At 39.4% G+C, this 26,192-nt stretch overlaps 1 protein-coding gene across 1 annotated transcript in view; it reads left to right on the forward strand.

Annotated features, from left to right (window-relative positions):
• The window catches only part of ccne1 (cyclin E1), a 46,109-nt gene that overhangs the window by 19,259 nt on the left and 658 nt on the right, over positions 1-26,192 (forward strand). The window lies entirely within an intron of this gene.

Raw genomic sequence — 26,192 nt, forward strand, 5'->3', positions numbered from 1 at the left:
GCGTCAATTACTCGTGGATTTTGGCGAATACCGTGCTCACTCAAAACAAACAAACAAAAAAAAACCTTTTGTGATCATGCGGTCGTGAAAGGCGTCAAACAGCTGACTGACTTATTAGGCTGTCTGCGCCTGACCTTTGCGCAATCAAACATAAATAATATTGACATACAGTATATGACTTAAGGGCTGGCCGTCGCCATGGCAACTGCCTCCTGAAGCGCTAATTGTTGGACAAATTGAATGATGTGGAACGGGCTGCGGCTTTTTACTCTCATGATGATTTGGTGTTAATAAGTAAAACAAACAATTTTACATGTACAACTCCAATTCCAATGAAGTTGGGATGTTGTGTTAAACATAAATAAAAACAGATTACAATGATTTGCAAATCATGTTCAACCTATATTTAATTGAATACACTACAAAAACAAGATATTTAATGTTCAAACGGATAGCAAATAATCATTAACTTAGGAATTTTATGGGTGTAACACGTTCCAAAAAAGCTGGGATAGGTGGCAAAAAAGAACATCCCTGTTTGGAACATCCCACAGGTGAACAGGCTCATTGGGAACAGGTGGGTGCCATGATTGGGTATAAAAGGAGCTTCCCTGAATTGGTCAGTCATTCACAAGCAAATATGGGGCAAGGTTCACCTCTTTGTCAAACAAGTGCGTAAGAAAATAGTCCAACAGTTTAAGGACAATGTTCCTCAACGTACAATTGCAACGAATTTAGGGATTTCATCATCTACGGTCCATAATATCATCAAAAGGTTCAGAGAATCTGGAGAAATCACCGCATGTAAGCGGCGAGGGCGAAAACCAACATTGAATGCCTGTGACCTTCGATCCCTCAGTCAGCACTGCATCAAAAACTGACATCAATGTGTAACGGATATCACCACATGGGCTCAGGAACACTTCAGAAAACCAATGTCAGTAAAGACCGCATTTCAAATTGTTTTTGGAAATTGTGGCCGTCGTGTCCTCCGGGCCAAAGAGGAAAAGAACCATCTGGACTGTTATGGATGCAAAGTTCAAAAGCCAGCATCTGTGATGGTATGGGGCTGTGTTAATGCCAATGGCATGGGTAACTTACACATCTGTGAAGGCACCGTTAATGCAGAAAGGTACATACAGGTTTTGGAGAAACATATGCTGCCATCCAAGCAATGTCTTTTTCATGGAAGCCCCTGCTTATTTCAGCAAGACAATGCCAAACCACATTCTGCACGTGTTACAACAGCGTGGCTTCGTAGTAAAAGAGTGCGGGTACTAGACTGGCCTGCCTGCAGTCCAGACCTGTCTCCCATTGAAAATGTGTGGCGCATGATGAAAGCTAAAATACGACAACGGAGACCTCGGACCGTTGAACAGCTGAAGCTGTACATCAAGCAAGAATGGGAAAGAATTCCAACTACAAAGCTTCAACAATTAGTGTCCTCAGTTCCCAAACGTTTATTGAATGTTGTTAAAAGAAAAGGTGACGTAACATAGTGGTAAACATGACCCTGTCCCAGCTTTTTTGGAACCTGTTGCAGCCATAAATTTCTAAGTTCATGATTATTTGCTAAAAACAATCACGTTTATCAGTTTGAACATTAAATATCTTGTCTTTGTAGTGTATTCAATTAAATATTGGTTGAACATGATTTGCAAATCATTGTATTCTGTTTTTATTTGTTTAACACAACGTCCCAACTTCATTGGAATTGGGGTATTACATTGAATGTTTTTTATTGACATGTCATTGAATAGTTGGTTAATTCCTTAAAATGAAATTAACTATTTTAAAAAAGCAATTTTTCATTCATTTGTCTCAATGCGTTAAAAGATTCATACTAAATATTAAAAAGAAATATATTACTAAAATAAAAATTGTTACATATGCATTCACAGTGCATGAATATGTAATTTATTTTATTGTTATTTTAGTAAAGAAATGGTTCATAAAATATTACTTAAATAGAAATATTACAGATTACAATGAATTTTTGTGCTATTAAAATAAACTATTTTTCATGCATTTTGACATTTTTGTCCAAACAAATTTTATTTAATTGGTGAAGTAATTGTAACTAATTAAATTAACTATAAATGATACCATTAAAAGTAAACATGAATTATGATTTGGTAATATAAAGTATTTTACACAAAGATTTAACATTTTTCTAAATTAAAACTTTTAATTTATTTAGATATTTTAATAGTTAATAAATTCATTGGAGCTAATTTTTTTTCTAAATTGTAACATGAGAATGGATGAGTATTATATTATTAAAATGAACTAATTTACATACAACATATATTTTACTTTTTTTCAAAATTTCAAATTATTTTGTCAAACAAAATGTGAGTTATTTTTAAAGATATTCAAATGAGTGAGTTTTTTTTTATCAAGATACACTATTTCATATAAAATAGTATAGAAAAATAGACTATTTTAATGACGTTGTTTGAATGTTATTAAATTAGTCTTAATACAATAAGAATGAGTAAGAATCAGCATTTGATTTTAAAATGTGTAACGCACACACACACACACATATATATATATAATTTAATATTATTATTTATAATGCTGTTTATCTATAAATGAGCTGGCCTATGTGTCCATTCGTTTTCAAATCCAAATGAAGCACAAAAGTTTTCCCGGCCGTGTTTTAACCCTCCTCAACCTGTTAGCCGGCCCTGTCTGTAAATCATCATCGTAATAAAAGAAAAGAAGAGAGTTCAATTCACGCAAAGCAGCTGCCTGCCTGCCTGCCGCTTTCAGACACTAATATATTCTACAAGGTCAAAGACAAGTGAGATTAAAACGTCTAATCAGTTAATTTGTTTTATTGAGAGGGACTGACTGCGATGTGATTGGACGAGTGGAGAGATAGCGGGCGGGCGAGCGAGCAAAGGAGGATGGAGGGGTGAGGGAGGGAGAAAAGATGGCGAGATGGAGGCGCTCGCATTTGGACCCACGCAGATACAGAAGGAACAACACGGCCAGTGTGCTTGTGTGTGTTTGTGTGTGTTTTGATGAGGCGATAAAAATATTCAGCCACTTTGCATTCAGCCTGAACACAACAAACCTTTTTGGGGATTTAAGCCATTGAGAACTAGAGTGGGCTAACTCCATGCTTGTCATTTTGGAGGAGAGCGAGGGAAGGTTTTATGGCTGCAATAAAATCTTGCAGATCTATATGGCAATGATTGCGCGTTCCGGATACTTGTTTTGCCAAATATGATTTTGGCCTCATATTGGATATTTATCAGAATCAGAATCATCTTTATTTTAATGCAGCCGTATGGGGGACACAAGCCAGTGCAAACTGTAGGCCTGTCCCAAGCCAGGATAAATGCAGAGGGTTGCGTCAGGAAGGGCATCCGGCTTAAAACTTTGCTAAACAAATATGAACGTTGATCAAAAGAATTCCATACCGGATCGGTCGTGGCCCGGGTTAACAACGTCCACCACCGGCGCTGTCAACATGCAGGGCACCGATGGAAATTCAGCTACTGTGGGTCGAAGTCGAAGAAGAAGAAGAAGTGGAATGCGGGTTCTTTGGCAGAAAGAGAAGAGGATAACACAGAGCCTAGAACTGAATGTGGGGACTTTGAATGTTGGGACTATGACAGGAAAATCTCGGGAGTTGGTTGAAATGATGATTAGGAGAAAGGTTGATATATTGTGTGTCCAGGAGACCAGGTGGAAAGGCAGTAAGGCTAGAAGTTTAGGGGCAGGGTTTAAATTATTTTAGACTTGGGACAGAAGTGAGTATTTGCGAGCAACAGTATGGTTTCATGCCTAGAAAGAGTACCACAGATGCATTATTTGCCTTGAGGATGTTGATGGAAAAGTACAGAGAAGGCCAGAAGGAGCTACATTGTGTCTTTGTAGATCTAGAGAAAGCCTATGACAGAGTACCCAGAGAGGAACTCTGGTACTGCATGCGGAAGTCTGTAGTGGCAGAGAGTTATGTTCGAGTAGTGCAGGACATGTATGAGGGCAGCAGAACAGTGGTGAGGTATGCTGTAGGTGTGACAGATGAATTTAAGGTGGAGGTGAGACTGCATCGGGGATCAGTCCTGAGCCCCTTCCTGTTTGCAGTGGTGATGGATAGGCTGACAGATGAGTTTAGACGGGAATCCCCGTGGACCATGATGTTTGCAGATGACATTGTGATCTGCAGTGAAAGCAGGAAGCAGGTGGAGGAACAGTTAGATAGATGGAGGCATGCACTGGAAAGCAGAGGAATGAAGATTAGCCGAAGTAAGACAGAATATATGTGACTGAATGAGAGGGGTGGTGGGGGAAGAGTGAGGCTACAGGGAGAAGAGATAGCAAGGGTGGAGGACTTGACTTGAAATACTTGGGGTCAACCGTCCAGAGCAATGGTGAGTGTGGTCAAGAAGTGAAGAAACGGGTCCAAGCTGGTTGGAACGGGTGGAGGAAGGTGTCAGGTGTGTCATGTGACAGAAGAGTCTCTGCTAGGATGAAGGGCAAAGTTCATAAAACAGTGGTGAGGCCAGCCATGATGTACGGATTAGAGACAGCGGCACTGAAGAGACAACAGGAAGCAGAACTGGAGGTGGCGGAAATGAAGATGTTGAGGTTCGCTCTCGGAGTGACCAGGTTGGATAAAATTAGAAATGAGCTCATCAGAGGGTCAGCCAAGGTTCGATGTTTTGGAGACAAAGTTAGAGAGAGCAGACTACGATGGTTTGGACACGTCCAGAGGAGGAAGAGTGAGTATAGTGACAGAAGGATGATGAGGATGGAGTTGCCAGGCAAGATAGCTAGAGGTAGACCAAAGAGATGGTTGATGGATGTCGTGAGGGAAGACATGTGGGTCGTTGGTGTTCGAGAGGAGGATGCAGGAGATAGGCTGACATGGAAAAGGATGACGCGCTGTGGCGACCCCTAACGGGACAAGCCCAAAGGAAAAGAAGAATCATCATCTTTATTTTGCCAAGTATGTCAAAAACACATCAGGAATTTGTCTCCGGTAGTTGGAGCCGCTCTATTACGACAACATAAAGACATTGAGAAAAACAGTCACTGAGCAATAAAAGGTTGCTAGTAATCTGGTAATGCCGGTACAATTTATTTTTTTTGTTTTTGACAATTGTGCAGAAAGATGCAAAGTTCTCTAGCGGTACTTGATCACATATCACTTTTGATCACATATCACTTTTATCCACAACTGAGCGACTGTCATCATCTTCAGTTTCATAGGTTGGAGGTTCAAAGGTCAATGTCATCTTTGTTGCCTGGAAGGAAACAAGGAAACAAACCAGGATTAGAATAAAAAAATTCATTAGATTGGATTAGTTTCAACTCGGTAGCTTGAAAGGAAAGAAACACCAGGGCTAATTTCACGAATTAGGTTTGATTATTTTCTTCCTGCTTGCCTGAAAAGAAAAACAAACCATGGTTCGGAAAAAAAGCTAAGTGCAATAATTGGCGGGGTCCAAACAGTATTAAAATCTATCAGCATTTCATGAAAAATCGTACTGTACGTAACATTCACTTAAATAGAGATGCGCTGGGACGCTAGTTAAAGAACTACTCATTTTCTCAGTTGTCTCAGAACCTCGCTTTCTGGGATGTTGGACCAGTGTTGCAATCATGACTCAGATGAACCGCTTTGTGCAACAATGACCTGCACGCCACCTATATGTCAACATTGGAACAAAGCCTTGATTTAGACCAGTATTCATATGAGAGATATGGCAAATACTGTATCATCATATATTGATATCATATTAGTTGGTTGTGAGGAAAGAAATAAACTGGCATATACAAAAAAAGTTTCATGCAATAGTTTCCCAAGTCTAACCATCCCTCCTATCTCTGTTTTTTTTATTACTATATAGATATAAATAGTTATATAAAAATATATTTTTATTGAATTGTATGTTTTGATTTTTCAAACATATTTGATAAAGTAGAATAGATACACAATACTATATTTTAACAATTAATTGGGAATAAATGCAATGTCTTGTAAATTAATGAATTCAAAACATTAATGCCGCCTTTCGTAGTTGACATGTATAACTGACATTTATTTTGGCAATATCACATAATACCTTATTTTTTATTGTAACTCATCTGAACACATTCACTGCCATTGACGGCTTGACGAAGTAAAATATGTTCACTGGGAAGGCTGGCAGTGAATGAGTTAATGTTGTATTCATTCAGTGAGTAATTAAATAATTTTTAAAAGTAAATAAATACACTGACAAAATGATAACTTGATAATGTAATAATAAAAATAATAATTAATGCTCATATAATATGGGATTTTAATTTAATGTAATTGTTCCGTCATCCAATAACTTGTCTTTACACAACATATTGAATGTCTGAAAAGAGCAAGTAAGAGACTTAATTGACTTTGCATTCTTTTGCATAATTGATTGCAAAAAAAGTGTTGTGAATTTACAAAAAGAAATGAATTAATTTGCATAATTGATTGCAGTCAAGTATTTCCTCCTATGAGACTCGTATCGTAATTTATTTTCTTATTTTATTGCCGTATTGATGAGTTTATTGTTTGAGCAGTCAGTTAAATTGTTGACTCTGCACAATTTAAAACGCTGTCCAGGCAATAATAACTTTGTTGTTACAATGCAGGCGTAAATGCATATTTTCATTGGGACTTTTTATCCCTTACAATTGAACTAAGGCCATCATTGACCTCCGCCAAGGCCAAACATGATGATGATGATGATGATGAAAATAAATCTGTCTTGTTTACATTCTAAATCTTCTTCTTAAGCAGGAAAACATTTTGGTGAAGTCACTGCCAAAAGAGAAGATAACGTGTCAGGCCTTACTTTTGTGTGTGCGCGCATGTGTGTCCAGAAAGTAGGGCGTCGCCCGGGCGTGATGGAGTGCTTCCTGATTGGACGTACACGTGTCGTTAGGACAAAGTCATTAGACGTCCAGATGTTGCATCAAGACGAACGATGCAAACAAATTTAGACTTTTTTCCTTGACCTGCAAACGCTTCTCCCCGACGTGCGTGTGCAGTGCACACGCGCGTGCACGCACACACACATACATACAATGCATACACATGTGCATACGGATTCACACAAGCGTACGTACAATACATAGACACATTTACACACACATGCACGCATAGACCACTGTGGTCATGTCCTGACTGAGGATAACATCTTAATCATGTTCATATTCCTCCCTTTCATTTTGATATTTTTATGTTCATTCGAATTCACCTGAGCCCTTTTCCCGCAACTCTTCTCTCTCTCTCCTGCCCTTCCTCCTAATCCACCCTCGTCCAACTCATCCTCTTCCTGCCTTGCGTAACAAAGTGTCGAAACATCAGAAAACATTTTATTTCCTTCTGTCAGAAAAGTAACATTAGGTCGTCTCCCCGTCGTCACGCGCGCACACGTGGCGGCCAAATTAGCGGCGCCAGCGAGGTTAAATGTAAGCGGGCTGGCGGGTTAGCGGGCTAGCAGGTCAGCCGGCTAACAGGTTAGGAGTTCCGAGGGGTTTTGCCGAGCCAGAGGGCCAAAAAGTCCAGAAAGAAACTCTGCTGAACTCACTCGTAAAATCAGCTGACTCTTAATTGTGTGCGTATGGAAACTCATATATCCCCCCCACCCCCCCAAAAGGGCATACAGTATATTTGCATAGAAAAGTCAGATATTTATTAAAAAAAAAAAAAAAAGTAAACTTCTATTTCTAAAAATAATCCTAATAATATTTTCCTGAAATGTTTTTACATTTCTGCAAATATATATATATATTTGAGTAAATAAAATATATATATATTTTTAAAAAGTCTTATTTTTGTCATATGTTTCATCACCTGTGGTTAGTCGGAGCGTCATCATTGGTTGCGTCTAGCTGTCAATCATCCTTGCGCCTTGCTCGACGGAGGAAATGCAGATTTGGTCATTGGGAATGCGATACACATGCACACGGTCTCCTCTGTGCGATTTGAGCCATGCACACTCATTCTAATCATTTAGCCAAATGTGCTAATTAGCAATCACTTACCCGCCTCCCATGCGTGGTTTTGTATTCAAAAAAGCGTCCCGGCGCACTCTGAATTTTCCCCGGTTGTCCGCAAATATTTACCGCCTCCAATTCACTTCGCCCCAAACGCTGCCTGTGAATATCTTAGAACATGTTCAAACGTTTTTTTTTTCTTGACCTTTTTGTCTTTTTCCTGTCCGCCACCTGCATTTTTACAACTGATCTAACGGTGTCCCGCAGGGCGACGATGAAAAAGACGTATATTTCCGAAAAAGTCTTTTAAAAGTCATTTCTGAAAACAAATTGGTTGTATATACTGTATCTGAAAAAAGTTTATTTCTGGAAAAAAAAGTTGTATCTATTTTTTAAAGTCTTACATTTCCTACAAACTTTCAGATATGTTTTTAAAATCATATTTTTTTGGGGGGGAGTAGTATATTAAAAAAGTGAATTTACGAAAGTCTTATATTTACAGGAAAAAGTTTAACATTTTCGAAAAAACAAAGTTGTACGCGTCCGTAAAAAAAAGTGTAATATTTCCTGATAAAAGATTGTATATTTCTGAAACTTTTATTTTATTTTTTTAAATTTATTTTATATATCTGGAAAAAAATGGGCTTCATGTGAAGATGATTTGTTTGTGTTGAATAATTTAACTTCCGAATGCAGTCTTCTATGTGACGGGTCATGATTGTGTACATGCTAGGTGAATGGTGTTGATGCTTTATGATCCTCTCTGTTTTGAAGTGCTTTTCTGCCATCTTGTACAGTTTACTTACGACAAGATCTACAAAATGGCAGACTGGCGATATAGGGAATGATTCCCAACGCAGCCCCCCCCATCTTCTTGGATGGTAGTTGTCAATATGTGCGTAATGAATAGTTGTGCTAGAAGTGATTGGATGTGCGCAATGGTGCTGATATTGCTTTTCTGCATTTTTTTGATGGATCAATAATTAATTTGGAAGCGCCGGGAAACATTTGTCATAAATCTGCACTTTTATTGCCGTGTCCCTCCCACACTCCCCCCTCCCCCCTTTGCTGTGTTTATTGCTTAATTGTTATTATATCATTATTAATTGGGACCAGTAGTTTTTTGCACTTTATCGCTGCGACTGTCCCATGCATCCCACATATGCTGTCTTTACATTTTTACACTTGACTTTGTCACTTCTTTGTATATCATCAAATTGTCAATATTTATTTTTTCCACTTGTTGGTTTTGCAGTGCCGTTGCAACAACTCCACTCTCACTGCGCTATTATTATTATTATTATCATTATTAAACATTGTTTTCACGTTCTTAGTTTTAAATCTATTTATTAATACAATTTTATTAATTTTTGCAGTTTATTGCATAGTGAGGATAAGCGGTATGGAAAATGAATGGATGAATTGTTTTTATTAGTTGTAGTAGTAGTAATGGTGGTAGCATACAGTATTTATATACAGTACAGTATAATGCATTTTTTTACTAAATGTGTGCTTTGTTCTTATTTTGTTTTAGGATTATGTTTTATTTGCATCATCGTGTGTGCGTGCTCGCATGTATGTATACATGTTTGTGTGCACATTTACGTGTGTGCTGCTCGCTGGGATACTTGGATTTGTGTGCGTCTGCTTGTGCAAGGGAGCTTGTGCACGTGTGTGTGTGCTACGTGTGTGCGCTTGCTTTCCTCCACGTTTGTGTGCCCGAGTGTGTGCTAGTTTGTTTGCATGTGAGTTTGTGTGTATGTGTGTGAGTGCGAAGTGCGTGTGTGCGCGTGAGACAATGGCGCGAACATTGTGACAATGCTGAGAGCCGTCCAGCGCTTTGATGTTGCGCCAAGGCCATCATCGTTCCCAGATGTATTTACGCCGCCTCTTCCTCGCATATTGTTCAACGACCTCTGTAAGTTTTTATAACGCCATTGTTACGCTCAATAGGTTTTTATTTGGATGCTTTAACCCCTCCCCCCGCCCACCGGACCCTCGCCACCGCCAAACCCCGTCCACCAGTGTTCGCATGCGGCCGTCCTTTCACCTCCTGGAAGTGTACACTTGCGTTTTATTTTTAGACGCCAGCAGCGCAGACCAAACATCCTCTTCCTCCGAATGCTGCTGACACACACGCACAACCGTGAAAGCGACATGTGAGGGTTAAACGGCAACGTTGCAGTCTAAAAACCGAATTGAGACCCGTCGTTCACGGGCGACAACAGAACCTAATCACTAAAGATACAAATGAATCAACAAGGATGACGGAGATGACGATGATGATAAGGAAGAAGCAAGATGATGAGAACGGAGAAGATGAGTGATCACGCGGTTGTTCATGATCAGTGGAACAGGCTTGTCCATCCGTTTTTGCTTTTTTTGTGGTGTTCTTTATGAAACATGATGAAAGTGTTTGTGCTTTCATGTTGATGTGTCAGCTGCTGTCACATCATCATCATCATCATCGTGGGCGTCGTCCGTTTTGACGTCGCGGTCGGGCTGCGGTTCAGTCGTCGGCTCAGCTGCTGCGGGCGACTTTCAAGCGTGTGCCTAATGATCTGGCACGTGTGCAGAGGTGCTGGCTAAAGTGAAGCAGACACACACACATCTGCATGTGAAGACACTTCACAGGTGGCACGAGTGCAGGAATTAGACGGATCCAAAAGTGTTTGTTTGTATGGTACATCTGAACTCTCTCAATGGCTTTGTGATCACTTGTGTGGTTTTCTTGTGCTTTACAAGCACTTAAAGTTTAGTTTCTTTTTATTTTGCAAGTTAAACAAGCAGAGTCTTCGTTTCCAAAGTGTAAACACACAAACCGCTTCGGAGAAACGACAACTTTATCAACTGTGCCCTCCAAATGTATTGGAACGGCAAGGTCAATTCCTTTGTTTTTGTTGTATTCTGAAGACATTTGGGTATGACATATGAGACAAAGGTTTTGAATTCCAACTTTTATTTCCATCTAGACGTGTTGACCAACTCAGGACAGAGCACCTTTTGTTTGAAGACACCCACTTTTCAAAGGTATTGGAACAGACAAATGAACTTCAAGTAAATAACATTGAATATTTGGTGGCATAACCCTTCCTTGCAATAACTGCATCAAGCCTGCGACCCATTGACGTCACCAGACTGTTGCATTCTTCATTTGAAAAGTTTTTTTCCCCAGCTTTTACTGCTGCCTCTTTCAGTTTGTTTGTTTCTGGGGGTTTCTCCCTTCAGCCTCCTCTTCGGGAGGTAAAATGCATGCTTTATTGGGTTAAGGTCCGGTGATTGACTTGGCCAGTGGAAGACCTTCCACTTTTTGCCCCTGATGTAGTCCTTTGTGTTTGGGTCATTGTCTTGTTGCATGATGAAGCTTCTCCTGATTCATTTGGATGCAATTTTCTGGGTTAGAATAGGGTTCAAAATTGTATTTTTTCAGAAAAAAAAGTCACAGGGGGAAAAAAAACAAAATAGAATGTCACAACATTACCTAAATACTGTAAAGTCATAATATTCATAATTTTGTATACATGGAATTTAACTTAAAAATCATCATCACTGTACGCAGTAGTCTGAGCGTGTCATTCATTCATCAACTAATATTATTCAATATTTGTTTCAAAAATTATGATCAAAAAGGCAACTTTTTCATAGTCTCATAAATAAAGACTTTCTGGTAATCTTGGTGGGAGCTGTGAATCATCCAGCCCCACCCCCCACATTAAGGAGGAAATGACATCATCACATTGTGGTCATTTGAGGAAATGGGGACTGAAAAAAAAAAAAAAAATAGATGTTTGAAGGATGCTTTTAGCTGTCTGGAGCGTAAAAGAGGCTTTAAGTGGGCAAAGTGTGTGAAAATGTGATTTGCGCACATTAATATTGACCCTCGCTCTGAGGAAAAAAAAGATCACATTACCAGAAGTGGAAAACTTGGGACTCTGCTCACGTTCAGGCAAAAAGAGAAAATACTACAATTTTATCCCAATCCAATAATGACTTTTTTTTCTTTTAATGTTACAGTTTTAATCTCGATAAATTAATTTGTCAAAAGAGTTTCTACATAAAAAGACATTTATCCCAGCCAATGTTTTTTGTCATAATATAGTTATTCTTGTAAAAAAAATTATTATTATTTTTTTTTACTTAAAACTCATCAGTTTTTATTTTGATTAAATTATATTCTTCTCCCTCTCACACCTAAGAGCAATTTAGAGTCCTCAATCAACCTAGCACGCATGTTTTTGGGATGCGGGAGGAAACCGTAGAACATGCTAACTCCACACAATTTGCTAAGAAAAAGAAAAAAAACCGCGTTATTACAAGAACAGATTGATTAATTTTGGGAAAATACTCTCGAAACAGTCATGAGATAAAATGATAATGTTCTGAAACTAAATGTATTAATACCAATTGAATGCATGAATATTGATGAGGCTTTTTTTTTTTTTTTTTTTTCGGCCATCTTGACAGCCCCGCCCACTCGCTTATTGTCAAAAATTCCTTCCTTTCTTCGGCAGCCATCTCAGATTGGCTGCCTGCGCGCACACAGAAACGTTTGCAGTTGTGGTCGCAGTCCAAAAGGTCCTCCGGCCTCGCACATCAAAGCGCCTTCAAAACAACAGGGCCGCGCCTTCTACGCACGACGGAGGGATTTTGGTTTGTGCACCCCCCCAACCCCGTTTGCCCCCCAGAGTGTTTTTCACTGCTACAAAGGACTAAAGAGCCTGAGGTGAAAACTCAGCCACTGATCACCTTCCAGAAGAACATTCCTGCTTCCATATCATTCCCCTCGCCATCCTCTTGACTCCTTTCAAAGCTCCTCGACTCCAGAAGAACCGCGCGGCTTTTCGCGTCTACCTAATAAATTGGAGTCCAGAGGAGATCGAAACATTTAAACTTATTAAAATACACTTTTTGCAGGTTTTCTTTAGCGCCTGTTCTAACTCGCTCACTGCCAACCAAGAAACGGGAGAGTATCGTAGAACATCACTTGAGGAAATGAAAAGCAGAAGAAAGCTTGCTTCAAGCTGTTTGTTGAGCATTTGTCACTCCCAGTTGACTGTGAAACAAAATAATTTGATACATAAAATAGATTTTGGCTGATTATCAAATATAATCATTTTGGACTTGGATCATATCGTTCTCATCTTCAATTTTGGACACCAATTTTGGAGACCAAGTCTCTCGGCTGGCCCGGGAACGCCTCGGGACCCCCGCCCAGAAGAGCTGGATGAAGTGGCTGGGGAGAGAGAAGTCTGGGCGTCCCTGCTAAAGCTACTGCCCCCGATATCCGACCTCGGCTAAGCGGTAGAAAATGGATGGATAGCATACAGATGCACTGGCAGCTTTACTTTCTGAACCTCACTTTATGCGATGTCGGCTGTTACGTTCCGAGTCTAGGGGAAAACCCAGAACCTAATCTGATCTGATTGTTCCCATCTTCCCACTCCCAAGTGAAACCAGCCACCAAGTAACACAGTTTACAAGATTTATTACAGCTTCAGAGGGACAAATATGCCAACCCAACAAACAAAACAACCCTGTCTGCTCCCAAAACAATGATGAAAAACAAAAGACTCACTCTTACCTCACTCTTAACCCGACACAGGAGAAAAGGAAATGAACAAAAAAAACGCCTGGACCCAACAGTTATGAAACCAATGGCTGGCCGAAGTGGAAGAACAGGAACCCCGCCGTACTCCAACCATCTGCTGGTTAGAAAGACCTCTGGTCCCTCCTCTGGCCAATCACCTGGCGGCAATCACGTTAATGCAGCCGATCAGAGGGTCCCGCACACATCCCTGCACCCACTTCCACACCAAAGGGGGAACAACGCAAAACCAAACAACCAAGCATGATCTTAACGTGGCCCACTGTTACACTGATGCAATGTCAAAATTGGAATGAAACCTGGATTCAAACCAGGATTCGTCTGGATCATACGCTTTTCTTCTATTCGTTTGTCCACTTAAAAATGACGCACATGGAGTTAGCCCGCTGTGGTTCTCAGTGGCTCCGTTAAGAACATTAAAAGGTGACTTCAAATTTCAATCATCATCATCATAAAGATATTATGAAGGCCGCCGAAACTGATCATTTCTACGGGACGTGGACTCGGGCGCGGTAGGCGACGTGTTGTCGCTAGTGCTAGTCAGGCTAACGCGGGCCCTAAAGGGCATACGGTGAATGGGTGTCAATGTTGTGTGATAATGGAGCTGGCAGCCAGGCGTTCGGACGTGTGTGCCCGTGTGTGTGTGTGTGTGTGTGTGTGTGTGTGTGTGTGGTTACCAGGGAAATGGAGGCGTTGGCCTGGTGTTCGCATCTCCAGCTGGTGTGGAGGCTTCGCAAGCGACGCCTTGGCAACGCCGCAGTCAGGCGGGAGTTTGCATCTGTGCCGCTTGGCACCGACGCCGAGTGTTGGCACGGCGGAGGGGGGCTTTAAGGGCGCCGCCTCTCACCGTCCAAAGGGGGCGCTCTTGTCTTTTTGTTCCCTTATTTTGATGACATAAAGACACTCCACAATCGGCCAGTAGGTCCATTTCAAAGGCTTCTCAGTCGAATTTAGAAAATACACGTCAATACCTTGACTTGCAATTGCTCCCAAATGGAGCAGTTAAGTGACTGTGATGCCCTGGCACGTGGGCAAGGAGAGCCACAGTTGCCGACGCACTTGCAAACAAACACGCGCACGCTAAAAAAAAAAAAAAAAAAACGTACAACACTAACACCACAGTACGTACAGTCATTCACTTTATAATGCCAGTTTTGGAGGCGCAACAATTACTCGATTGTCAAATTAATAAAGATTTTTTGATAATCGATTACTCTTTCCGTGACCTTCACTTAAAACTCGGAAATCGGAATTCCAGCCTCACAGCCGTAAATAATAATTGTATTTATTAAAATAATAAAGAAGCAAATATTATTTATTCTTAAACAAAGCAGTAAAATGTGAATAATTACAACGCAGACAGATTATCTTTGTGTTTCGTCTAAATAAGACTTTTGCCAACATTGTCTTTTATTGAAAATAATAAGCATTTTTGCTGATTTTCTGACGTGTTACAAACCAAAAGAGTAACTGAATCATTGTCCCGTTTGGTTTTTGAGGGCACTGGAGGGAAGGAAGCGCAGGGCCCAAGTTGCAGGAGTCTCACACATAATATTTCATTCCAGAAACAAAGGAAAACAAGGATCATGGAAAAATCCAAATACTAAAACAGGAAACGAAGCCAAACAGCCCAAAACAAAACACAGACCGTGACACTCATGATTCAAAAAAACAAAAAGTGCATTTTCTGTCTTGTCCTATTTTGGAATAAAGATGGAAATTCATTTTTTTTATTATTATTATTTATTAATTTTAAAAAAATCTTATATATCGATTCATTGCATTATCCTTGTAAGTCCACTTTATTAGGAACACCCCGAGAGCGGCGCTGAGATGAACGGGAGCAATATTGTCACACATTGAAAGTCAAATACGGTAAATACATTGAATGGGATCAGAGGGTGTACCTAATGAAGTGTCCAGAGAGAGGGAGCTGACGGATTAAGAGATTTGATCTTTCTTTCTTTCTTTCTTTCTTTCTTTCTTTTTCTTTCTTTCGGCGTCTCGTGGCTTCCTCCTCCTCTTCCCCATTTGTCACATTTCACCTTCAGCCTCGTGCATCTCCCTTTTTCCGTCCTCTCGTCTCCTTCAAACTCCTCCTCTGTTCCTCGCTCCGTCATCGAGTCCGCTTTGTGTCCGTCCGTCCGTCCTTGTTTTCACAGCTGCATTACCGGCGTCCTCCACCAGAGGCGCTCTTGAGATGTACAAGTCATTTTCCCATCAATTAAGAATGGGAATAAGTAGCTTTTTTTTTTTTTTTTTCCCCAGGAAAATTGCGGCTTTTCCCGTTTGTACTTATTTAAAATTGCTTCTTTACTGTGAAAAGCGAAACAATCCTGTGAACTGCGAACAGAACTGTGAACTGTTTTTGTTTTCCCGGTAATTTTTATGACATTGGTGTAAATAATTGCGTTCTCCTTATATAGCAACTTTCTTCTCATAAAATCAAGTTTTTGGTGGGAATTTTGACTCATTTCTTTTGTAAAATGAAGAATTTTACAAATTGTGAGATACCGGTTAGCACATCTGCCTCACAGTGCTGAGGACCGGGGTTCAAATCCCGGCCCCGGCTGTCACATCCCAAAAACATGCATGCTAGGTTGATTGAAGACTCTAAATTGCCCGTAGGTGTGAATGTGAGTGCGACTGGTTGTTTGTCTCTATGTGCCCCGCGATTGGCTGGCGACCGGTTCGGGGTGTACCCCTTCTCCCGCCCGAAGATAGCTGGGATAGGCTCCAGCACGCCCGCGACACTCGTGAGGAGAAGCGGTAAAAGAAAATGGATGGATGAATAATTTTAACAACTCCATTCTCATTAAATTATAACTTTTTTCATGAAAATTGTCCCTTTTTTTGTGTGTATTCCCCATCAGTCTGACTTTTTAATCACTTTTTTTTTTAATTCCTTTGCTGACTTTCCCCATCTCCTTTTTTTTTTTTTTAACAACATAATATTTTTTTCTTCCAGTTATCGCCTGCTTTTGTTCTTAAACTGTCGACTTTTTCCTCGTAATTTTTATGACTTCATCCCCTCCATCCCATGGTAATTCAAACATTTTAAATGTTTAACTGGCTTTTCTCCCATCATTTTTGACTTTTTTTTTTTTTTTTTTTTACTGGAAAATCACAACACTTTTACACCATCGATTTTCTACGTCTTTTTTTTTTTTTTTTTACTACTAATAGCTTTGTGTGTGTGTGTGTGTGTGTGTGTGTGTAATACCGTGACTTCCCCATCATTTTTTTTTTACAACTTCATTCTTTTCCCCCTTGTAATTCTGACATTTTGTTTGTAAAATGGTGACTTCTCCCCCCCCCCCCCCCCCCTTCATTTATATATGTATTTACTTGACCACTTCATTCTCCTTTTCTTTGTTAATTCTGACTTTGGGTATGTAAAACAGTGACATTCCCCCCATAATTTTTCAATGCCTTTATTATTTATCCCGCCCCCCCCGCCCATGTTAATCTCAACTTTGATTTTGTATTGCATCTTACAGTAATGTCTTGTAACTTTATTATGTTTTTCACTGTACCTCACAGCTTTTTTTCTTTTTGTAAAACGGTGAATCATTTCCATAGACTTTGATTCTTTTCCCGCCTGTAAATTCAAACTTCTTGTTGGTGAAAATGGTGACTGTTCCACCATCTTTATTGCTTTTTTTTCCCCCCATCATTCTTTTTCCTGACTTCCTGTCTGGCACAGCCTCTTCCTGCTGGTCCGACGTGGAAACGTAGAACTCAAAGGTTGTCTACTGACACCAGTTAAAATGTCCGCTGCGTCTTCTTCCGATAGGTCTTCCTCCTCTACTTCTTCTTGGTCTTCCTGTCTGCGCTAACGACGCGCCGCCACACATCAAGCCGCGCGTCAATCATCTTCGTCAGGTGTTTGACGAGCGGCCCATTAGAGAGCCGCCGCGGAAGGTCAAACACGTGTTTGTGTGTGCGTGCATGCATCCATGTGTGTGTGTGTGTTTGTGTGACTGGGTTGCCCTTTGTTAGCATGAATGCTTAAAGAGGAAGCGCGCGCGCACACACACGAGGAGCACAGATGAATAATTCCGGCACATTCTTGGTGTGAAATATGCATGGCGGCGAGGTGCAGCAATGGATGGCGTCTTTCTGGAACTTTCTTCTTCGTGTTCTTTATGTGGTCGGCGCGCGCTGCCTAATGAGCGAGCCCGCGTGGACTTTTCAAAGCTTTGAAAAGCAAGTTGAGAGGCGCGCACCGATGTTTTCCCGCCTGGGCTTTTATTTCGAAAGGGCCGTGTGATTGTCAGCAGGAGCAGCAAATGATGATTAGAAGGTGATTCGAAGCGAAATGGGGAGAAAAGGGAGCGAATCTTTTGAAATGCGGCGAGGGGGTTCGTCGTTGTCTTGTGACCCCGGCTGTGGCGGCAAAGGAGCTGACGGAAGCGCGTTGGAAGCTTCAACGGGACAACTTTTCTTCATCTTCGGCGCTTTTTTCCGTACTTTTGTTCTACTTCTTGGCCTCGTGTTTGCTGCCCAACTGCAGCATTTCAAAACAACAACAACATCAGTGAAACCGGCGAGCTGCGATAATCAGGCCCTAGCGCACCTGTAAAAAGTTAGAAGCTACGTCAGTTATTTTATGTGTACAGTTTATGTGCATATAATACAGTTACTGTATTAGTCGGCAGGGGTTGCTTCATCTCTTAAACCTTCACTGAAACGACATTTTGGTTTCGCTCAAAATGGCAGCCTTTTCGGGCGTGGCTTCTTGAGACTACTTAAGATAGACATGTCAACCAAATTTCGTGTTAAGTCAAACTGGCTTTGGGATCACGTTTAAAAAAAAAATAAAAATAAATACACAAGCTCAGTTATTACACTTTCTTATTTTATGACGAGTCATCAAAGTTTGCCGCTACGCTCCGCCCACACGTAATGACGAACACTTAACATCGTTTCAGATTCAGCGTTGTCCATTGTCCAGTGCTCATGATTCGGATTTGGTAACAATCGGAGAAAATCCCGAAGAAACGTTTGTCGTTGAAAACGCCTTGAAACGGGCAAAATGAGCCCAACATGTCTGCTTCAAAGGGAATTCGGGATTGTTGCACCAAGCTAACGCTAGCTAGCTTGTTGTACGTGTACAGAGAAGCTCACGACTTGTATTTTTTCATACCTAATGTACAGTGCCGTGAGTAATTGATATTTTTCTGTTTGTTTCCCTTACTTTTGCGAGTTGGCTAGCTTGCGTAGCTTCACCTAGGCAACGTGTCGTGAGGACAGCACGTAGGAAACAACAGTAACTGGCATTTAGTATAAAATAACGTGGAAAACCAGCGCCACCTGCAGTGAGCTCTTTGACGTGAATAAAAATGTTAATAATAATGTAAATGACAATGAAAATAATGCCGCGTGTGATGAGATTGCCGAGCATCCAAGTCATTTGAGCGTGATAAGATTGTTCAACAAAGCTGATGAGAAATAAACGCCAGGCAATTAGCTTCTCATCTTTAGCCAGCAGCTTCTTTATATTCCTAATTATACTCAAAATTATGTTTTTTTTTCCCCCTCTCCCTTTATTTATCAACCCCCCGCTTCATTTCCCACTTTTTCCCTGTTTTGCTTTTTCCGGCTCGCAAAGGCGGAGACAAAATAAATAATAAAAAAAAATAAAAACTGTGCCGCTCACTTTGCAATTAGGCGTGTGTTTATAAGGCTGGCAATGATTTGCTTTTAAAAACAAACAAAGAGAAAAAAAAGAAAAACCCGGGAAGAATATTTAATTGTTTTTTGATGACGCTGTCGCGGGAATCGGCCTTTGTAAATATTTAAACACGTTCCCACATTTCCATCCCGACGCCATTAATGTTTTTAAATGATTGTTATTGTCATCTGGCGCCCTGCCTTAGCCGGGGAAAATAACTTGCCAAAAATAGCGCAAGCAAAACAAACACACGACCAAAAATTCAAATCATTGAAAAAAAAAGAGACATTTTTGATGAACACTTCCTCCTCGCGTTTCCTCTTGCGACCTGATGGTGGCGCTGGCGAGCGCGACAGAAGGCTGCCACTCAGCGCTGCTAATTTATGATCCATTGATTTTATACACACACACACACGCGCTCATCAGTATCTGGACTCAAGTGTTTCCACGGCAACCAACCCCCCTTAGTGTGTGTGTGTGTTTGTGTGCATTGTTTGACTTCGTGGAAAAGAACGAGGCGAGGGAGTCTTGTTCATGAGCTTAGCCTTTAGCTACACACACACACACACTCAGCGAGCTTTTTATTGTTTGTGATCACAGAAGGTGGTGTGTGTGTGTGTGTGTTGTCTGCTCTGATCCGTAAGCAAATATACACACACTCACTCACACACACGCTGCATTTAAAGTACAATATGTGATATTGGTGTCAGTCGTTTTCGGTCATCCAATAACGACTTTTTTCTTTACGGAACCGCCGTCGGGCGGAACGGTGGGCGACTGATTGGCTGGCGATCGGTTCAGGGTGTTCCCTGCCTCTCGCCCAGAGTTTGCCGGGAAAGGTGCCAGCACGCCCGCGAGACGCTGTCTTGAAATTGTTTGCAAGCAGCTACGAGAGTTAGCGTGTCCACAATGGATGCACTGAATACTATAGACTCGATGCTAAGGCGGATATCGGCGCTAACTAGCGTGGCTAACATCAGTTCATCTCCACTCTGACGTTAGCGGAGAAGAACGGAGAAGTAGCTCATCAATTTCGGAGAAATAAGTACTTTTATTGTTGTACTACATATTGATTTTATTTCTTTTTTAAAATCAATGATTTCTTTTTCTGTTATGTAAAAAAAAAATGGAAAAACTGTTGTCAATTCCCCTTGCCACTCACAGCTCTCCGAAAGCTAACCGTGTGTTTATTGCTCGATAATGCCCGCCATCGCATACCTGTTAACAACGCTTAACCTTGAATGTGTGTGAAATTATTATCGAACATTTCCAGTTGCATGACAGTAAATAATGTTACATGTTGTTTAAAGCATTGCCTGTACAGTAAATAAAGGTTTAATGTGCCGACTAGTTTATATATTTCCATGATTTCCTGTGGGAAAATGGCGTACCTCCTTGCAGTTTGATTAAAGGACAGATTCGCTTGTTTTCCATCAAGCGCATCCTCCATTGGAATGTAATGGAAGGTAATAAAGTCCCATGAAAATGTGTCAGTGGCTAATTGAAAACGTTTAAAGCGAGCGCAGAGTAAAAAATGAAGACGACGAGTGAAGGACAACAGCGCGCGGGCGCTAATGTGCTCTTAGCGCTCGTTACGTTCAGCATGCACTCGCTATGATGTAAATATCTTCTTATTGCTTTGTTCACGTACAATTGACTCTTCGAAAAAAACAATAACACTGACTCAGTGCTCCACGACACCGTTGCGGCTGTTAAATACCGGACACTCACTGGGCACTTCATTAGGGACACCATCTCGTCATATCCAATAGGAAATACTGTTTTAAAAAAGAAGCGCGGGCCAAAGCTAAATGAAATTAATGAAGCAAAGGCCAACGTGTACAAATTTTTTTTTTTTTTCCCAAAAATACAGGACTTATGTTGCACAGACAGACATAATGTCTTGCGTAATGGTCCAAAAACTATTGAAAATAGTTTTGTAAATATAGATAAATGTGAAATAAATATATACAGTGTGTCGCGCAAAGGTAAGAAAAAGACTAGACACAGAACAATACACATTAAATAAATATATGTGGTCCAAAAGTAAAAACAAAAACAATAACAACATGAAATGTCTGGCCTGAAGGTAAAAAAAAAAAAAAAAAGTTTTAAAAATCTAAATGTGAAATACATGCAGGCCACAGGGTGAAAAAAACCAAAACAAATTTAGACACGTTTATTTCAATATAAATAAATATTGAACAAATCCACACACACAAATTGTTATACATATAAAATGTGAAATAAATATGCATTTTTAAATATAAAATGTGGAAAAAATATTTGCTCCAAAGGTAAAAAGTGTTTACAATTTTTAGTTCGAAACAACAACATATTGTTATTGTTATATTTTATTCTTTTAATATGAAATGTGAAATAAATATATGTATTCAAAGATAAAAAAGAAAACACATTAAATATAAATATTAAATAAATATCAGTGTGCCAAAATCCAAAAAGTGTAAAAAAAAATAAAATATATGAATGATCATGAAATACATATGAATGTGCTCCACAAGTAAAAAAAACGACCAAAAAATGACCAAAAACTATAGATGAATATTGTAAGAACAAATCAAAATAAATACGTGAAATAAATACAGTATATACGTGGCCCACGGGTATAAAAAAAAAAAAAAAAAAAGATACAAAAAACTAAAACAAAACACCAACAATATATTTTGAAACTGTTAAATAAATCTGAAATAATAATTGAACATTGAACATGTTCTAAAAGGAATATCTATGACATAAATATACACAGTGTCTATATAGTCCATACAGTATACGCGTAGAAAACGTAAAATAAATGTTCAAGTCAAATTCTTTCCATTTTTATATAAATGTGAAATAAATATGCGTGTCAAAATCTATTGAAAAAGCAATGTTGGAGAAAAAAAAAATACTGTTAATGTGCCAGTGTACTTGAAGGCGCGTCGCTGTGCCTTTAAGAGCGCGGCGCGCTCGCCACTGCGGGCCTAATGTCATTACTGTGTACAAACTTGCTGTGACAGAAGCAGATTGATGACATTTTATTGTTATTGCCTCGTCGCTATCAACCGCCGTCGCCGCTGTTGTGTGTGAGACGCGACTACACAACGAGAGCAAATTGAACAAAAAAAAAAAAAAAATGATTAATTTGACTTTGCAATTGCTATTTGGCTGTGTTGTTAGCGGCTGTTGTGTTAGCGTCGCCTGCGTGCCGACAACCCTTAAACGTGGAAGAAATAGGTCAGTCAAATGTGATGCTCCTAAAAAATAAACATGTTTCTCAAAAGACATTTTTATCAATCTGCTGTTCGAACCACATAGAAAAATGATACTCAAATTTCATGTTGCTGAGTAAAACGGGCTTTGACGGCTCAATTTCTTTAAAAGATTCCACGGGACAAGGATTCCTGGAAATTACCCCTAAAATGGCCGTTTACAACCAAAATGGCAGGAATTAAATATCAACAAAAGATGACGGTCAATGGTCTTTTTCACTTTTTTTTTTTTTTTTAAATAATATTTAAAGGATCTATTTTCTCTTATCGCTATTTAGTCACAATGGGACTTGCTTCCCCACCACAGATCACAAATGGCACAATCTTTCACTTCTCTCCTTGAACCAGGATGTAGCTAGCTAGCTAGCTAACTAACAAAATGTACAAACAAACAACAAACACACTGCGCCATGGTATTCTGTCTAACAAAAAATGGAAGAAGAAAAAAAAAAAATCATGGAGCAGCATATTTTTGTTTATTTAGCTAGCTAGCAGGCTATTTCTTGGTCCGTTGCAATATAAATTTAAAAATGATAAAATATTTCTTAATTTCTTTAATAAGCTAGTCCTGCTGGCTAGCTAGCTAACCAGTCACATCAGATGATACCTCTTTTTAAAATTATTATTATTTTATTTTTTTAAATTCTGGGTGGCGTAAGTTTCCCTCATTACAAAATTTGGAGAGAAAAAAATAAAATTTGGTATTGCAAATTTTGTAACGAGGGAAACTTACGCCACCCAGAATTAAAAATAAAATAATAATAATAATAATTAAAAAAGAGGTATCATCTGATGTGACTGGTTAGCTAGCTAGCCAAAAGGGCTAGCTTATAAAACAAATTAAAGAATATTTTATCATTTTTACATTTATATTGCAATGGACCAAGAAATAGCCTGCTAGCTAGCTAAATAAACAAAAATATGCTGGTCCATGATTTCTTTTTTTTTTCTTCCATTTTTTGTGAGACAGATAATTTGAATAATGGAAGCCCCACAATTAAAAAATGGTATTCTTCGTGAAATAGGTAGTAGCCTAGCGAACAAATTAACAAACAGCGATACAAAATTATTCCACGATTTATCGCCTTGTAATTTTCTTGTATTGTCGTCTCCGCTACAGAATTGATGTGGTACAGGTCTTACATCGCAACAAACAACGCTAACAAGCAAACTAACAAAACGAAATGGTTAGCATTAGCATTCCACCCTGCCGCTGTTAGCATTTTATTTTCTGCAGCTCAATTAATTTCCCTAGCAAACAGTTTGTGACTTTGGTGCGACCAATAACAGGTTTGTGTGCTTTGATCGTTTGATTGTGGCGCAAATAAACAGATCAAAATTGCTCCTCGCTGATGTTTTATTTCAGTCACTTGGGGAATTCAGTGCTAAAATTGAGCGAAAACAAGAAGAAGAAAGGTGGAGTGATATTAAAAGTGCTCCTGGCTAACAACAACAAAGCAGTGTGATTTCCAAGCTAATTTAGCAGCACCTGGGCTTGATATCGTCTCTGTGTTGTTATCACAACATTCCCGCATTATTACCCACAATATTTGACGCTCTTATCTCCCGCCACGTTTTCTTCTTCTTCTTTTTCTTCACGGATCATTCCATCTTATCTCATCGCGTCTGTGTTTGTTTCAAATCGGCGGAAAAGTTTGTTGTCTCGTTGGGAAGTTTTTGATGCAAAGCTCGGTAATGGGGTTTGCCTGGGAGTCTCATCACACACAGGAAAAACACTACTGACATTTTTTATTTATTTGTATTTTTTTTTAAATGTCACTTTAGACGTGTTATACTCAGCAACCAGGACAGACAAAGAGATATGTAACGCTTCCCTAATAAAATAAATGCCACTTCCTATTCTGTGGTTATCGCTACCTTTAAATAAAACTAAGAATTAATAAAATAATATACATTTAAAACAAATGAAACATTTAATATTAATAAATCAAATGTAAATGTCATTTTTAATTGACAAAAGATGAAAATAGTCAATAATTAAATGAATACAATAGGTTTTTAAAAATGTAATGACCAAATTGATTGAGCAAAAAAAAAAATGAAACCTCAAAAAATACACAACAACTTTTAACAATAATTTAAAAAATATATGTGTGTTTTTAAGTTTAAAAAAGACAACGAAAAAGTAAAAGTGGAAATCCTTAAATGACCAAATGGATTCACCAATTGAAAAAAAGTAACTTCTGCGGTGGGATCACCCCCCCAAAATTTTAAAAGTTCTAAAAACATAATGAGTAAAGTAATAATTGTATCTATAAAACAAAATCTTATTTTAATGCCAAAGAAAAAGCAAAATGAAAAACCTTTCATGACCAAATGGCTCAGGCTATTATAAAAAAAAAGAGCAAGTAACAGCCTTTTTTTCCCCTCGTAAAAAAAAAAAAGAAGAGTATTCTCTTTCTCGTGGTAGTTTCCGCGCTTATATTGTCAAAGAATACCGTGCGCGTCTTCAGTCCATCGGTCAATATGCTCTAAAAATGACTGGCAAAACAGGCAACTCTGCTTTGAAAACAGCTGACAGTGAAGGAGTAAAATGACCAAATAAATCCAGCCGAAAGACCCAAAACATTTCCATTTAATGCCTGAAAATGATTCACAAATGAGAATCTGAAAGTGTGCGCGTGTGCGTGTGTGTCCGTTCCATTGCCTGAAGGCTAACTGCTCAAGCTCAAGTCCAAATTCCTCATGTTGCCCATAAAACAGTCTGGAATTCTCATACTGTATTTTCTGATACACACACACACACACACACCGGACAAAGGAAGCATTGAAGAGGCTCCTTGGGAGTAAAATTTGAAGAGGACGTCTAATTAGCCGCACACAAAAGTGAAAAGTGGCGAGGTGATAAGGACAGACAGGAAGTACAAAGGGAGGATGAAGAAAAGAGCAGACGGGCGGCCATGTTTGTGTTTAACTGTAATAGCAACTCGAGGGTATTAATGTGCTCTGTGTCAAAAGCGCATCCCGTAATAAGCAGGCCAAATCCACATGGCAACCAGACATTGTTAGCGTGGTCCTCGTGCTTATTTCTATTGGACAAGTTGACGGTTGATCACCAAGAACTGGAAAGAGGTGTGACACTGACTTTTTGGGACTGTGGCTGACTTCTAGTCATTGTATTTATTTTTATTGTGCAATGTGCTACATACACAGTAGCTGAAATAAGGATTTAACACGTCGCCAATTTTCTCACTAAATATACTTTCCAAAGGTGCTATTGACCTGGAAATTTCAACAGATGTTAATTTCTGAGCTTATTTGTTCTACTTTATTTGTATGTATGGATTACTTGGCTGGTTCCCAATAGCTGGTGAAACTTTCAGATCAAATAGCACCTTTGGAAATATATTTAATGGGAAAAATGGTGACGTGTTAAATACTTACGCTGTATGTCGTCTTCAATAGAAACGTGAACGTTGCTTTAACCATGTGCCATTTTACATTATCGCGTATTCATACTGTCTTGAAAAGAAAACAACCAAAGTTTAAAAAACGAAATGAAGAGAATGGGCGGCGCTGTTTCGATTGTATATTCGCTGGATAATTTATTCATTTTGGATCGCACTTACAAAGAAAATTGTGAACGGTCAAAGTCATCCCGACTGCCGGTGAGGCTAACGGAGGGGCTAGC

The sequence above is a fragment of the Phyllopteryx taeniolatus genome, unplaced genomic scaffold (assembly GCF_024500385.1).
Source record: "Phyllopteryx taeniolatus isolate TA_2022b unplaced genomic scaffold, UOR_Ptae_1.2 contig_24, whole genome shotgun sequence".
Classification (NCBI taxonomy): Eukaryota; Metazoa; Chordata; class Actinopteri; order Syngnathiformes; family Syngnathidae; genus Phyllopteryx; species Phyllopteryx taeniolatus.